Source organism: Schistocerca cancellata, chromosome 1 (genome assembly GCF_023864275.1).
Source record: "Schistocerca cancellata isolate TAMUIC-IGC-003103 chromosome 1, iqSchCanc2.1, whole genome shotgun sequence".
Taxonomy (NCBI): domain Eukaryota; kingdom Metazoa; phylum Arthropoda; class Insecta; order Orthoptera; family Acrididae; genus Schistocerca; species Schistocerca cancellata.
This window is the reverse complement of record NC_064626.1, coordinates 479,621,648-479,633,299: the sequence shown is the minus strand read 5'-3', so window position 1 is coordinate 479,633,299 and position 11,652 is coordinate 479,621,648. Positions and strand designations below refer to the sequence as shown.

At 51.3% G+C, this 11,652-nt stretch overlaps 1 pseudogene; it reads left to right on the top strand.

Annotated features, from left to right (window-relative positions):
* Nucleotides 1-1,131: 1,131 nt before the first annotated feature.
* On the top strand, nt 1,132-1,301 carry LOC126096460 (U2 spliceosomal RNA; annotated as a pseudogene).
* The last annotated feature ends 10,351 nt before the right edge of the window (nt 1,302-11,652 follow it).

Here is an 11,652-nt window from a genome sequence, read left to right as displayed (position 1 = left end):
GCAATATGGAAATTTTAGGGTATTTGGAAAACCTGTCCGTTTGTTACCTCTGTGTTCCCCTTTCTTAGTGCCTCAGTTTCTTGCTCTTTACTCTGCCCTCACACGTTAGCAGGACCCAGCCCGGGGTTTAACGAAGCTAAGTATAGTAGTCCGAAGGCAGTTTCCCGCCCCATTTTCGAGAAGTCGAACCCTGGGGATCGGTCGCTTCACCTCTGGTGTCAAGATGGAGTGGGTTGTCACGAGGTGGTTGGAATAGGCCATGCTACATGAACGCAATGAGGTACTTCCGTTGTTTCTCTTAGTTTTCCTCATTTACTGTTTTAAACCCTTATACCTCTTTACATCATGACTCATTTGGAGGATCACATTTGCCCTCCAGTGATTTTATTTGCCTCTCTGTGTTATATGGTTGATAGGTTTTACTTGCTTCACACCTGCAGTGGGAGATGTGGTCTATTGAGTGTTGTTGCCGCTTTCATGAGGCATAGCAGTGTGTGCCTACCTTTGGTTTATGTTTTCGCATAGTGCCTCACCTCTCGTGATGTCACTTTCGCTGTCTGCATCAACACTCGTGGATGTAGATTTCGATCATCTGTCCTGAGGAATGGTCGCCTCACCTCCGTTATTTGGGTGAAGTGGGCTGACATGAGAGGGCCGAGGTAGGTTGCGCTACATGGTAGTGGTGATGAAATTTCCTTTGTTCCCTTCAGTTTTAACTCTTTCATCCCCTTTTATTTTCTTTGTCATATGATTTTAGAGGTTTACAATTTGTCTTGTTCTTATAGGCGATGGGATTACCTCGCCAGTTTAGTTACATTTGAGTGCGCCACCCTCCTGTGATTTCCTTTGCTTATTTGTTTCTTTGATTTATTTCTTAAAATCTTCTCTTGCCTCACACCTGCAAGGGGAGGTGTGTTTTCTACTGAGTGTTGTCACCCTCTTGAGGCATAGCAGAGTGTGCCTACCCCTGGTACTCGTTTTTGCAATGGGTCTTGCCACTGGAAGCGCCACATTTCGCATGCTGCGTCGACACTACCGGATGGCAGCGTTATTGGTGTGCAAAAGGTCGGGCTGTAGGGGAGTCGGGTGGCCCAAAAGAATAATCCTGACGGTAATCTTAAATTTAAAAAAATAAATTAAAAAAAACAGAAAAGTGTAGTATCTGTTCTTATCATACATCCTGCATCGCAGGACCAGAATATTAACTCATTTTTGGCTCACGACGGAGTGCTAGGGGCCTGCTCCACCTCTGTCGCGGGTTGGCCTGGCATTGCAGTACCGCCGGGATCAACCCACCTAAAATTAATTAAAACACAGCCTGACATGAGTTAATATTCTGCAGTGGTCAGATATTCCGCTGGTAGCAAAACTTGTCGTATTTGTCTATGTGCCCAGTAGCTAGCTGATTTCACACTGTGTTTTTTTATTAATTTAAGATTATCACCTGATTTTTTTTGCATTTAGCCAGACCCCTCTCGCAGCCACAATACACGAGGCTGATGACTTATGCGGGCATGGAACAGTGCCCTCAGATGCCTCTTGGGCGTCTCATATGGTCCGGCCATACATGATTTTAATTAAATTTTTTGGAGTAGTAACCTCAGCTCGTCGCGAACGTCGTCGTCGCCGACAAACGCACGCAGAATACGTGTGTGTACACACACACACACACACACACACACACACACACACACACACACACACACACACAGTAGGTGGTTGACAATGTAAGCTTCTCCACAGCCCTGGGAGCTAGCGCCGTTCAAATGGAGACGCAGTTTACTTCTCGCAGTGCAGGGCAGTGCTAGGCTGTTGACGAGTATTCTCGTGAATTTTCGTTCGTTCTGGCACCTGCTTTTGCGACGTTTTCGACGGTCGCCTACTGAGATATCGGCCAGTACCACCGTGTGTCACTCCCACATGCGGAAAGTACATGCTGCAAGCATTTAGGCCCAGCCATTTTCGAAATTCTTTATCGCTTCTCGGCCTTTTGGCTCAGAAGTACCCCGCATCGGAGCGGTCCGTTTTTGCTCTGTAGCAGGTTGCGTGTCGTGTTTTTCGCTGTCGTGGTCGTTGATTTTCTCGTTTTTCAGCGTTGTTTTCTGCTTGGAATATGTCGCATCGATCGAATAGCATTCAATGCGATTTTGACAGAGCAGCAAGATGGCCACAGCCCTTTGAAGTTCAGGAATGGATATTTGGCGATTTCAACATACCCAAAAATGACGTCGACACTTTTCATCTCGTCTTTGTGCTCTTCCCATTATTCATAAAATTCCTTGATCAATAAAAATACGAAAAGTATGGTTTGTCACTCGCAGAGGAACATCCGTTCCGCTACTTCGATGGGACAGTAGGATAAGTGCATATCGTACCATCTGGCTTTGGAATAAGGACTGGGTGGGTCTTTAATGTACCCCCTATCGTTTTTAGGACAACAGTGGGGTCTGGAGTATCCAGCACATACCAAATGGTTCACATGGCTCTGAGCATTATTTGACTTAACATCTGAGGTCATCAGTCCTCTAGGACTTAGAACTACATAAACCTAACTAACCTAAGGACATCAGACACATCCATGCCCAAGGCAGGATTCGAACCTGCGACCGTAGCGTTTGTGCAGTTCCTGACTGAAGCACATAGAACTGCTCGGTCACCATGGCCAGTATAGCACATACACTCCTATCTCAATATTGCCAGCACAAGGGCTCAGGTCACCTATATAGGACAACCGCAGACATGCTTGGTTGTTTGGTTTGTGGGATTAAAGGGACCAGACTGCTACAGTCATCAGTCTCTTTTTCCAAAACTTAAAAACACCCACACAGAATAAAAACGAACAATGGAAAGACGGCCGATGACACAGGACAAGAAAGACTTAGACAAAGACCAGACAAAAGAGATTAAAGTCACACAGTGTGTGACAGTGGTTGGCCGACCATAGAGACAAAAAAGGAAAAGCCAACCACCAAGAAACACATTAAAAACTCAGTCTAAAACCGTAGGCCAAAGGCCAGACTCAATACTAAATAAAAATAGACACTTAGAGCAAATGATAAAAGCCCCCTTCCCAAATAAAACGCAAAACTAAGCCAGTCATTGCAGTGTCATCATGTAAAAGGGCAGGGAGCGTATCAGGCAGCGCAAATGTGCCTGACCACAGATAAAAGGGGGCAGGCCAACAAAATGTGGGCAGCGACAGAGAGGAGGGTCCTCCCGGCGCAGTAAGTAACTGTGCGTCAACCGGGAGTGGCCAATGTGGAACTGACAGAGGACAACTGAGTCTCTGCGATTGGCTTGCATGGATGACTGCCACACAGTCGTCGTCTCCTTGATGGCACAGAGTTTGTTAGGGGTGGTCAGACCGCGCCATTCAGCTTCCCACAGCGCGAAAACTTTGCGGTGTAAGACTGCTCGCAAATTAGTCTCCGGGAGGACAATGTCCAGGTTTGGTTCACTGGTGGCCTGTTTGGCCAGGCGGTCAACATTTTCATTGCCCAGGATACCGACATGACCAGGGCTCCACACAAAGACCACAGAGCGGCCGCAACAGGCAAGAGTATGCAGGGACTCCTGGATAGCCATCACCAGACGAGAACGAGAGAAACACTGGTCGACAGCTCGAAAACCGCTCAGGGAATCTCTACAGATAACGAAGGACTCACCTGAGCAGCATTGGATATACTCTAGGGCACGAAAGATGGCGACCAGCTTAGCAGTAAAAACGCTGCAGCCAGCCGGCAAGGATCGTTGTTCGTAGTGGTCTCCTAGAGTTAGAGCATAACCGACCCGACCAGCAACCATCGAACCGTCAGTGTATACAACGCCAGAGCCCTGATATGTGGCTAGCAGGAATAAAAGCGGCGGCGGAAGGCTTCCGGAGGGACTGAGTCCTTCGGCCCCCTGTGCCAAGTCGAGCCGAAGGCAAGGGCGAGGAACACACCATGGGGGTGTACGCAAAGGGGCCCAGAAAGAAAGTGGAATGGGGAAAACCCCAAGCCCAGAGAGAAGCTCCTTGACGCGGACCGCGATCGTACAACCTGACCGGGACCGACGTTCTGGCAGATGGACGACCGATTGCGGGAACAGAAAACGATAATTTGGATGCCCGGGCAAACTAAAAAAAAAGGGGCAGCATAAGCGGCCAGTAAATGTTGGCGCCGCAACCACAGTGGAGGGACACCTGCCTCCACAAGTATGCTGTCCACAGGGCTGGTCCGGAAGGCACCAGCGGCAAGTCGTATCCCGCTGTGTAGTATTGGGTCCAGCACCCGCAACGCAGATGGGGATGCTGAGCCATAAGCCAGACTCCCATAATCCAGACGGGACTGGATTAACGCCTGGTAGAGCCGTAAGAGGGTAGATCGGTCGGCGCCCCAGCTGGTGTGGCTGAAGCATCGCAGAGCATTAAGATGCCACCAACACATCTGTTTAAGCTGCCGAATATGTGAGAGCCAAGTCAATCGGGCATCAAAAACCAAACCAGAAACCGATGTGTCTCCACCACAGCAAGAGGTTCGCCGTCAAGGTAAAGCCACGGCTCAGGGTAAACAGTGCGTCGCTGGCAGAAACGTATAACGCAGGTCTTGGCAGCTGAAAACTGGAAGCCATGTGCTACAGCCCAAGACTGCGCCTTGCAGATAGCGCCCTGCAGCTGACGTTCAGCAGCTGCAATGCCAATGGAGCTATAGTAGAGGCAGAAGTCGTCAGCATACAAGCCAGTTAATTGCAGTTAAAAACTGGCAGACACTTAAGACAGACCCCTGTGGTACCCTGTTACCCTGTTCTCCTGAACTCAGGAGGAACTATGGGAGGCCGCGACTTGAACGCGGAAGGTACGATGCGACAGAAAATTTCGTATGAAAATCGGCAGCAGACCCCAAAGACCCCAACCATGAAGGGTAGAGAGGATGTGATGGCGCCATGTCGTATCATACACTTTCATAAGCTGCCTGATTCTTATATTAATCCCAACAGCCACGAAGGGTGGGGGGTTCGCATCGCCATAAACCAACCAAAGAGCAATACAGAGGAAAGGGTGAAGGCTGAGAAGTTGTCCGAGCTCAGCTAGATGGTAGAAGACACCACTGCAGTTCCACTCGAGGATGGTATTGTCCATGGCTGGAAAGGCGTGAAGGGACTGGGGAGGGAGATTACGCCACTGGGTCACCTGCTGCCACCGATTGAGCACCTGTGCAAGTGCTATCCATGGTGCCTCAGGGACCGGCGAGATCATGGTCCTCAGTGAATGCCAGGATCTCCACCTCATCCTCAGATGCAGAGCTGGAAGGTTGAAGTGGGGTGAGTGCCACCACAAGTTCTTTGACCTTAGAGGTCTTTCTCTTGGACTTCTCTCACTGTACCTTGGGTTTCACTGGCTGAGAGGGCTTCATCAATTCAGTCTCTGGGACGGAGGAGGATCGCAAAGCCCTACGACCAGCCACTGGTGGGAACTTATGCCACTGTCGAGCGTCATCCTTCCTGCTGGTGGAACCTGGGAAGGGAGGGACCCAAGGGACCCCTTGTGAGCGAGAGTAGCCGAAGAAGTTGGACGCTTCTCTGGCTGAGAAACGGGGATGGACGTCCCCGATGGGTGGGAGGAAGTTGCTCCCGAGGTAGGTGGTGCAAGAGCAACAGGGTGGGTAGAGCCCCCCACGGGCAAGGGGGCATGTGGAGTTTTACGGCTCATTGATCCGGCTGGAATTCTCGGAACTGATGGGGCTAGCATGGTTGTAGTAGCAGTGGCATAGGAAGATGTCATTCTCACAGGATGTAGTCAGTCATATTTCCTCTTAGCCTCACTATAGGTGAGTCGGTCCAGGATCTTGTATTCCATGATTTTCCACTCTTTCTGTAAGACCCTTTAGTCTGGCGAGCAAGGTGAATGATGCTCTCCACAGTTGACACAGATGGGAGGTGGGGCACATGGAGTGTTGGGATGTGATGGGCGTCTGCAATCTCGACATGTGAGGCTGGAAGTACAGCGGGAAGACATATGGCCAAACTTCCAGCACTTTAAGCCATGCATTGGGGGAGGGATATAGGGCTTGACATTACAGCGGTAGACCATCACCTTGACCTTCTCCGGCAATTTGTCACCCTCGAAGGCCAAGACGAAGGCACCGGTAACAACCTGATTATTCCTCAGACCCCGATGTACGCGCCGGACGAAATGCACATCTCGACGCACTAACTGGCGCGCAGCTCGTCCTCAGGCTGCGAAAGTAGGTCCCTATGGAAACTAATACCCTGGACCATATCTAAACTCGCATGTGCTGTGATGGTAACATTAACATCCCCCAACTTGTCACAGGCAAGTAATCTTTGTTACTGTGCAGAGGATGCTGTTTTCATCAAAACAGACCCAGAGTGCATTTTGGACAAACCCTCCACCTCCCCAAACTTGTCCTCTAAATGCTCTAAGAAGAACTGAGGCTTTGTGGACATGAAAGACTCCCCATCAACTATCATACAAACTAGGAACCGGGGCGAATAATTGTCACTGCCATCCTGAGACTTACACTACTCTCACGGTGTGGCCAGGGAGGGGAACGGTTTTGGATCGTACTTTTGAACATTAAATTGAGCCCGAGAACACGTAGAGAGTGCTGGCAGCTGGCCACCAGCGAGAGATGATGTACCACACTTCATTGCGGTTCATCCACCCTGATGCCACCCACTTCGACCAAGGGCCCTCCCCACAGGTGCCACCCAGCCTCAGCAAGGGCCACCTGGCAGGATGACCAATGCCGGGAGTCCCAATGCCCCAGGGAGATAGGCATCTACTCCTTGGCATACATGGGTAGTTAATGGCGCAGGCATCAGCAGATCGATCCCTGTGCTGTCAGGTGGCTACAACCAACAGGGTACGTTCATCCACCCTGATGCCACCCACTTCGACCAAGGGCCCTCCCCACAGGTGCCACCCAGCCTCAGCAAGGGCCACCTGGCAGGATGACCAATGCCGGGAGTCCCAATGCCCCAGGGAGATAGGCATCTACTCCTTGGCATACATGGGTAGTTAATGGCGCAGGCATCAGCAGATCGATCCCTGTGCTGTCAGGTGGCTACAACCAACAGGGTACATGGCGGCCCCACCACAACGGACTGGCTACCGTGCTGGATCTTGGGTACAAAAATATCCAAGGTCGTCGTCTCAGCAAAAAGCAACACTGCATAGTACACAGTGGTAATCGCACCCAGGAAGGTATTCTCGCCCAAGAGATGGAGAACGAGTGGGACAGCATTGCGACGACGAGAAAGCCAGCTAAAGATCTCAACATATGATGGATACAGTGCACCATGTAAGGCGCCTTTCCCCACTTGGCTCGCTCTTCGGAAGAATTTAGAAAGATGGAGGTCAAACCCGAAAAAGGACCATCACACAACGCCGAAACTTTTGAGACTCCTTTTAGTCGCCTCTTATGACAGACAGGAATACCGCGGGCCTATTCTTAACCCCAGACCCGCACGGGTGCAGACGCGCTCCATCTGCCAATCCACGGAGGATGACCAAATGGAATGCCCACGCAAACGCCCGGTGCAACTGTCGCGAGAATGTACTGAAGGTGACAACCTTGTGCCCCTCCTCAGTGAGATAGTAGGTGTTGCCCCCCCTGACCCACTGAGAGGACCAAAGAACCAGCCCGGGTCTCTCTGGACAGGTGGAAGCAGTGCACAGTGCCTCTGTTGACAGCCCTGTTGAGCCTATTGCCTCGAAACTGACTCCCACAGTGGAAGTGCCACTGGCGGTGTCCCATGTTCATTCTGTGCCCAGTGATGTTCCCTCTGTGGAATGGATGGAGATCGGCTTCCCCACCGGCAAATGAAAACGTGGAAGCAAAGTCACCTCGACGTCGTCACGGATGCAAGAAGGCCAGTCAGGAACAGCAGGCGGAGGAGGAGGGTATCTTAAGTCCCCCTCCTGAGAGCAGTAGTGAAGCTGAATCCCAGGCCTCGTCCATCACGCGTTCTGTTTCTGCTGACCACTGCTGACCACTCCGACAGTATGCATAAAACTGCTCGTCAACTGGAGGCACTCCTCAGTCCCTCGCGGGATCGAGGAGTCGTCCCCGAAAAGCGACAAAGTGACCAGGGTAGTGAAGAGCCACTGCAGTGCACTCGCACCCTCTCGCAAACCGCCACGGCTGAGCTGTCTGCGCCGCCTGGTTCAGACTCTCCTGACGATGGGAGGGGGGGGGGATTGAACTGGGCTGACGACGAAGATGAAGAGATGTGTGACTGAGCAGGCTCATTCCCGCATGAGCTGTCTTGTACTTGTATCTTACAACTGGGGTTATGGTGCAGGCTCTGCTGGCTTGATTCCTGTCCTATGCTCCATCCAGGTCCTTTCAGTGGCCTTCAGCGACCACTGTGCATACTCTTGCTCCTTGACTACCACGTGCCCCTCCCAGTTCCTCAGACTATCTAATGGTTGGTTGGTTGGTTGGTTGGTTGGTTGGTTTGTGGAATTAAAGTGACCAGACTGCTACGGTCATCAGTCCCTTTTTCCAAAAACTAAAAACACCCACAGAGAATAAAAAACGAACAAGGAAAAGATGACAGACGACGCAGGACAAGAGAAACTGAGACAAAGACCAGACAAAACAAATTAAAATCAAACAGAGTGTGACGGCAGTTGGCTGACCATAGGGGAAAAAAAGGAAAAGCCAACCACCGAGAAACATATTAAAAACTCAGTCTAAAACCGTAGGCCAAAAGCCAGACTCAACACTAAATAAAGATAATCACTTAGAGCAAATGATAAAAGCCCACTGCCCAAATAAAACGCAAAAATAAGCCTGCCATAGCAGAGTCATCAGTTCAAAGAGCAGAGAGCTTGTCAGGCAGTGCAAACGTCTGTCTGAGCACAGCTAAAAGGGGACAGACCAACAAAATGTGGTCCACTGTCAAAGCTGCCCACAGCGACATAGAGGAGGTTCCTCCCGACGCAGTAAATAACTGTGTGTCAGCCGGGTGTAGCCAATGTGAAGCCGACAAAGGACAACTGAGTCTCTGTGATTCACTCGCATGGATGACTGCCACACAGTCGTCGTCTCCTTGAAAGCACGGAGTTTATTGAGCGTGGTCATATCGCGTCATTCAGCATCCCAAGGCGCGAAAACTTTGCGGCGTAAGACAGCTCGCAATACAGTCTCCGGGAGACCAATGTCCAGAGACGATTTACTGGTGGCCTCTTTCGCCGGCGGTCAACATTTTCATTGCTGGGTATCCCAACATGCCCTGGGGTCCACACAAACACCACAGAGTGGCCGCAACAGGCAAGAGTATAGAGGGACTCCTGGACAGCCATCACCAGACGAGAGCGAGGGAAGCACTGGTCAATAGCTCATAAACTGCTCAGCGAGTCGCTACAAATAACGAAGGACTCACCTGAGCAGGAGCGGGTATACTCTAGGACACGAAAGATGGCAACCAGCTCAGCAGTGAAAATGCTGCAGTCAGCCAGCAATGAACATTGTTTGTAATGGTCCCCTACAGTTAGAGCATAACCGGCACGACCAGTAACCATCGAACTGTCAGTGTAAAACACACCAGAGCCCTGATACGTGGCTAGGATGGAATAAAAGCGGCGGCAGAAAGCCTCCGTAGGGACTGAGTTTTACGGGCTCTGTGCCAATCCGAGCTGAAGGCAAGGGCGGTGCACGCATCACAGGGGGTGTATGCAGAGAGGACCGGAAAGGGTAATGGAAGAAGTTGCACCACAAACCACACCCAAGACAGGATGAAAGGATTGATCAAGTAGATCCGTTGGTGGAGGTCGAGTCGCCGATCAGTGTGGCTAGCCCTTGGAAGCGGGTGAGAACCCGCCTCCACGTGGGTGTTAGCATGCGCGGCGGGCAGGTAGTCACGTCGAGGCCCAAGATATGTTGCTCCCCCACAACTCGGTAGCACGGACGCTCGATGGACAGGGACCGGGAGCCCAGCGGGATTAGCACCATTTTGCTGGAGTTCAACACAGCAGCAGAGGCTCATTCATAAAGGTTGAGTACTCGCCGAACCAAGTCAATGTCCCTAGCATGCGCCACAAAGACACCAGCGTCATCCGCGTATGCTGCCCTTCAGAAGGTGACAACACCACCGACCATCTGTCCGAGTTCATGCAGCATTGGGTCAAGCGCCAGAGAGAACAAATACATGGACAGGGGACACCCCTGGCGAACCGACCGTCAGATCAGATTTGGTCGTGACCTGCAGCCGTTCACAACTATCGTGGAATTGGGTCCATCCAAGAAGTGCCGGATGACCCTCAAGAATCGCGGCCCAAAGCCCATCCGCGCCATGACGGCCAACAGATAGGGATGGGAGACCCTATCAAATCCACCGGCAAAGTCTAGGGAGAGAATGGCAGCCTGAGTCCGAGCGTCGGCGGAGAATAAAACAGCATCACAGTAGATCCAACCAGCTGTAAAGATGGATCTACTCGAAACCCCACACGATTGCGTGGCACAGAGCACTGTGTTCATAACCAGCTTGAGATGTGAGGCCACACACCATGCCACCAATTTGTAGTGTGTTGAGGATGGTGATTGGGCGTAGGCCTTTAGTCAGCCAAGGACCTGTGACCTTAGGGATAAGGGCAATATGACCAGCTAGGAAATTCATGGGTAGCTCACAACCAGCCAAAATTTTCGCACACATCATGCAGAAGCGGTCTCCAAACAAGTCCCAATATTGTTGGTAAAATTCATAGAGGAAACGGTCAGGACCAGGTGATTTCTTCACGGGACATGCACAGAGGTCTGACGTGAGGTCGGCGAGAGATAGTGGCTAGTTCCGACAGTCATGGTCCTGACCACCCAACGAAGACGGGACCTCGCCGATAAGAGCCTGCTGGGCGGTGACGTCCACGTCCACATCACGAAAGAGGTTTTCACAATAGTCGGTTAGGTGTTGGAGTACCTCACGATGCTCTGTGAGTCGGATACCATCATGAGTTTTAATGCGAAGAATGGAGTTGTTCTTTCCACGACTTCTTTCAGAGGCCAGGTGAAAGGTGGACGGACATTCCCCATCCACCAGGGATGGGGTACGGCACCTCACCACCATCCCCTCAGCCCTCTCCCGACAGAAACGGAGGATCGCCGCCTTAATTTTACCGACCGCATGCGCAGCTGGTCATACATGTCTGCAGGAAGGGTCAAGGCATCGTTAAGACATTGTTGATAGAAGTCGAGTGTGCAGCGCTTCCAGTGTGCAACTTCACGTCTATACTGCTATAGTTGCAGCCTAGGCTTCGCATAGTGGAGCCACCAAAACCACAGTAGTAGGGTACACTGATGCTGCAGCGATGCAATCCCACCACATTTGCGATACAATGGTGTGGAGTTCGGGCATGGGGAGATGCAGCGTATTCATCTTCCAGTAGATACTCAAAGGAACCGGGGGGGGGGGGGGGGACCCGTGATAGTCAAGGAGCAGGAGTATGCACAGTGGTCACTGAAGGCCACTGGAAGGACCTGGACAGTGCATAGGGCAGGAATCAAGCCAGCAGAGACATAGAAACGGTTGATGCGGCTCGCCCCAGTGGAGTATATATGGTTGGTTGGTTTGTGGGATTAAAGGGACCAGACTGCTATGGGGGATATATGTGCGTAAACTGCGTGCATACAGGGTGAATGTGGCACTATG